The sequence below is a fragment of the Abrus precatorius genome, unplaced genomic scaffold (genome assembly GCF_003935025.1).
Source record: "Abrus precatorius isolate BTA unplaced genomic scaffold, Abrus_2018 Scaffold4, whole genome shotgun sequence".
NCBI lineage: Eukaryota > Viridiplantae > Streptophyta > Magnoliopsida > Fabales > Fabaceae > Abrus > Abrus precatorius.
Genome location: NW_020874384.1, coordinates 16,683,607 through 16,689,141, shown reverse-complemented (window position 1 = coordinate 16,689,141; position 5,535 = coordinate 16,683,607). Strand labels below are relative to the sequence as shown.

General features: G+C 28.5%; 1 pseudogene; it reads left to right on the top strand.

The window, feature by feature from the left end:
- The first annotated feature begins 2,488 nt into the window (after window positions 1-2,488).
- Window positions 2,489-4,730, top strand: LOC113865767 (annotated as a pseudogene).
- The last annotated feature ends 805 nt before the right edge of the window (window positions 4,731-5,535 follow it).

The window sequence follows — 5,535 nt, the reverse complement described above, 5'->3', positions numbered from 1 at the left end:
TAATTTAAAATAAAATTAAAAATATAGGATTAAATTAAAAATAATAATTTTGAAAAAATTAAAGAAAAAATTACTAATGTTTATAAGAAAAATTTAATCCCAATGTTCAAGATAATAATAAAATTTTATTAAAAAGTAATTATTATATTTTTAATTTTTTAATGAATTAAATATTTTTTAATTAAAAATATTATTTATTTATATTTACATTCATCCATAAAAATTAAATTTGATAATTTTTTATTTAAAATATAAATAATATATTTATGACTTTTTTCTTCCATTATACTTCACTTATTTATATTCTAAGTCATATACTATGAAAAATTACTTTTAAACACTGTTATTTCGTTGAGAATAGTAAAAATAATAAATATTTTATTTTAACAAAAAATATCAAATAACTAAAAATGATTATATATATATATATATATATATATATATTAAATTCATAGACGTATATACCTTTTATATTTTATTTAAGATTTTTTCAAGTGCCGCTAAAAAACACAAAATTAACAGTTTTAGAAAATTTTAAATTGTTCATTCATATTTTTAAAAAACAATAAATTTGATGGATAATGTAATGGAAATAATAATAATAATAATAATAATAATAATAATAATAATTATTATTATTATTATTATTATTATTATTATTATTATTTTAAAGAATAAAAACAATAAATGTGACAAATAATATAATTTAAAATATATAAAATATTAATAGTATTATTAAATATCATATTAGCTAAGTACTAAATAGCAAATCAAAATTCATATGATAGAGAAATAAACTATACATGACCAAATTAGATTAATAACTAAAATTTACATATAATTAAAAAAAAAGCATGAAAATTGTGTCTTCCCTTTTTGCTTATCTATATGAAAAAGCTCGATAACCATTCCAAATTTTATTAACCCCATTAACAAAGTTTCTTTATCTCGTTCATCTTTTCCTTCGTTTTTTTTTTATATTTTTTTTATCTTTATGGTTCCCCTCCATTATTTTATTTATTTATATTCTGTATCAATTTTGTTTGTTGCCTTTTTTTTATTTTTGTTATTGTCAAATTTTTAAACATCTATTGACCTAATTTGCAATTTGCAATTTTGTTTTCTTCGACATGTTACTTCTCATCTCACAACGGATATATCTGAAATGATATCCATCTTGAACTATTACTAGTGTCATAAAAAATATATATAATAAATTAATGAGAAAAAATATTCAAATTATTTACTTTAAACTTTATCCTCTTTGTAAATAGACTTTTTAATATTTACTTTTATCTTAATTATTTTTTATACATTTTTTTTCAATTAGACACCTTAAGCTTTTATGTTGACTCAATTGATCTTTAAACTTCCTTAACGTTGCAATTGGACATCTTCAGGGATGTTCCTCCATTTAAGACATATATAGATGAAAAAATTTACTGTCAATTTTAGTCATTAATATTTTTATTAGTTTTATTTAATAAAAAACAAAAGTGAATTTGAATATGAAAATAACATATTAATAGTTCATTATCTAATTTGCATCCGTTGAAAATAAATATAAAAATATCAATCGATTGTATTTTTTATGATAATAATAATGGTTTAACGTTGATTTCACTTCAAAGTAAGTAAATATCATATACTTATTTTATTTTATATATATATATATATATATATATATATATATAAAGTTTTTTATGGATCATGCCAATGCTAAAAAATTTATAATCATATAAAAAATAAAAAAATTAATTGATGATATATATAAATTTAGAAGTCTATTTAATTTTAATGGTATACTTATGATCGACTTTTAATCCACAGTAAAGCTTTAAGTTGACTTTCAAGTCAAACTCTAGAAAAGGACATCTCAAGTGAAAAAATGTGATACGTAAAAAAATTATTTCATAAAAAATAAGCGACGAAAATATTTGAATTAGTATTAAAAAAAAGGTTGTGAAATTATGAACGGGGATATAATTACAAAAAGACATTTAGTTGTACTTTATTTTTGTATAATGCATCATAAAACAAAATATAAATAAAAATAAATATACAATAAAACAAGTGATATTACAAAAAGGAAAAAAGAAAAAAAAAATATAAATAACATGACCATAATTTCTGAGCTTAAAAGATTGGAGAGTGGAGAGAGGGGAAGGAGGAAGAGAATCGAATCCTTTCCTTAAGCTTCACGTCTCAATTACAGCATTTCCCAGCCCAGTCGTCTCTTCACTCTTTCACCGCTCATTTTCCCTCTATCCTTCTCCCCATGCATTTAAAAGACACACAGACACACTTCATTGACCACTCCCACTTCACGCTATCTCTTTAATTTCCCATAACCACTCTTTCTCGTCACAAGAAACCCAGCAACTGAAACAAACCAAATAAATATTTATATAAAAAAGAAACCTTTTTCTTCTTCTTTGTAAGATCTTGAACCCTTAATTCCCCTTGCTTTCTTGGCATATTTTCGTACATGGAGTCTTGTAAAGGGCAAGAAGGAGAGGAAGTAAAGTGTGTGTGGGTTCATGGACCTATCATTGTAGGTGCTGGACCCTCAGGGTTAGCCGTTGCAGCTTGTCTTTCTCACCATGGAGTACCTTACGTTATTCTCGAGAGGAGTGATCGCATAACTTCACTTTGGCAAAACAGAACCTATGATCGTCTCAAACTTCACCTTCCCAAACAGTTTTGTGAACTTCCCTTAATGGGTTTCCCTGATGATTTCCCAAAATACCCTTCCAAGTACCAGTTCATTTCCTACATGGACTCGTACGCTTCACGCTTTTCTATTCGGCCCAGGTTCAACCAAGCCGTTCATAGTGCAAAGTTCAATGGAGAATTTTGGGTTGTAAGAACCGGTGATTTTCAGTACATTTCCCCTTGGCTTGTGGTTGCTACTGGAGAGAATGCTGAGCCTGTGATTCCCTCAATTCCTGGGATGGACAAGTTTCATGGACCCATTGTTCACACCAGTGACTACAAGTCTGGTTCTGATTACAAAAACCAAAGGGTTTTGGTCATTGGATGTGGTAACTCAGGAATGGAAGTTAGCTTGGATCTTTGTAGATACAACGCCATGCCTCACATGGTTGCAAGAAACACAGTAAGTAGTTGTTTGGTTTAACTTATTTTAAAGAAACAATCACTTTTATTTTTCAGTAATACAAGTTCATGGGAACGTTCTTAGTTCCCATGCATGTTATTTTCATCTGGGTAAGTTAGTAAATCATCATTTAAGAACGGGTTTGAATCCACGCTTGTTTAAAAAACTATAGATTCACATTTATTTTATAAGTTTTTCAACCTGTTCGCAAAAATAAAACAAATTTTTGTTTTTTTGGTACAGGTACATGTTCTGCCTAGGGAGATGTTTGGTTTCTCAACGTTTGGAATAGCTATGGCTCTCTTGAAATGGCTTCCTGTAAAGTTAGTAGATAAGTTGCTCTTGCTGGTGGCTAGGTTCATGCTGGGTAACACCGATCGTCATGGTGTTAGGAGGCCAAAAACGGGGCCAATAGAGCTCAAACTTGTCACCGGGAAAACCCCTGTGCTTGATGTAGGACAAGTGGCACAAATAAGATCCGGTAACATAAAGGCACGTGTACATTTAACGGATAACTTCAATTCATATACATTTACAAAGTATTAACATTTAATCTTTTTCGTCTATCATTTTTCTCTCTTTTATTCTTATATCTCTTAAAGTGTAACTATACTACAAACATTTTACTCTGCCTTGTTTGTTGATTCGATCAAGACTGTTAATTAATGTTAATTAGCCATATCTTTAGTCTTTTAGCTAATATTTGTTAGGGTTTTCAGGTAATGGAAGGTGTGAGGGAGATAACAAGAAGTGGTGCCAAATTTATGGATGGACATGAAAAGGAGTTTAGTGCTATAATATTGGCAACTGGATACAAGAGCAACGTGCCTACTTGGCTCAAGGTAAAAACGTTGACCTGGTCTTTTGCGTTTTTGGCTCTATATTGTCGTGTAGTGGCTTGGTAGAGTTGGGACGTGCAGTGTAGAAACCTACAAACGGGTTTTCTTCTTCATGCAACATAGAAAGAAAGAGAGAATAAAATAACTTTGGGGTGTGCGCATAACGAAGTTCAAACTTCATTCCTGTGACGTTTCATGATGTGTTAGGATCATGAAACACATCATGAAACATCGCGTCAATTCTTTTATGTTAAAACTCTTCTCACAATTCCTTTGCTTAATTTGTTACAAATTCATTCCATAATAGTCTGAGTTTTCCCTTTTTTTTTTTTTTTTCTGGGATAGGGGTGAAATTGTAAACACCCCTCCACGTTGCTTCTCACCATGCATGCCATCATTAAAATGACTAATTATGCAAATTAGTACTTTGTTTAATTTTACATTACAACTTCAATTTTAAGATGATTTAAATACTGACTCGGTCACATGTGTATGGACACTGATTCAATTTTTGAAGTGAGTAAAATGATATTAATTACAAAGCTATATATGGAACTGCAGAACTGTGAATCTTTCACCAAAGATGGAATGCCCAAAACGCCGTTTCCAATGGGTTGGAAAGGAGAGAATGGATTGTATACGGTGGGGTTCACAAGGAGAGGTCTTCTCGGAACTGCCTCAGATGCAGTAAAGATTGCTAAAGACATAGCTGATCAGTGGAGACAAGCCATACTTTAATTCCCACACATGTCATCCTGCTTAAGAGTACATAGGATCACGTGGGTATTCACGTAATTGTCTTAGCATTTTCTTTTTCGTGCAGAGGGCTTTTTCTATTTTTTTTTAATTTCTTTTTTGTGTATGTACAATTTTGTATTTCCAGCATTCTTACGTGTAACTTCTCAACTCTTGGCTTTGTTCAAAACAGTTTCGTAAATGAAATGCTACCTTTCTTCAAAGAATAGATGATAAACTGGTCATGGGCATTATCAAATTTCATACATTATGTTATATATATACCTTTCTTTCATAAAATAACAGTGAGTAAATTAATTTTCATGATTTATTTTTCTTTTTTACATATAAAATAATTTTCAATGAAAATGTATGTGTAAAACTACGGTGTGATAAAAAAAAATGTCTCTACCCATCCTCTGAAACGAAAGGCATTTGGTTGGTACACAAATAATGTGCCATGTAGGATAACTGAGAGAGAAAAGTAGCATAAGACATGGCAATAAGTATATAACTTAGCAAAAATCCTTTTCACGTACCCTTTCGTTGAGACATGCCTACGTAATTAACATAACCCGAAAATAAATTATTAAAAAATAGTAAAATTTATAAGTATTTTTAAATTTAAATAAAATATCAAATAGAGATATATTAAAGAGAATATTAATTGTGAATATTTTTACAGAAAAAAATAATAAAAATTATAGAAAATTATTAAAATAGATTACTTAACCAATTTCTAAAATTAAATTAAATAATAATTGGCTAATTTTTATAATAATTTAAAATGTAGTTTATCTAAAAAATAATATATTTAATTTGACGTATTATATTGCAATTTAA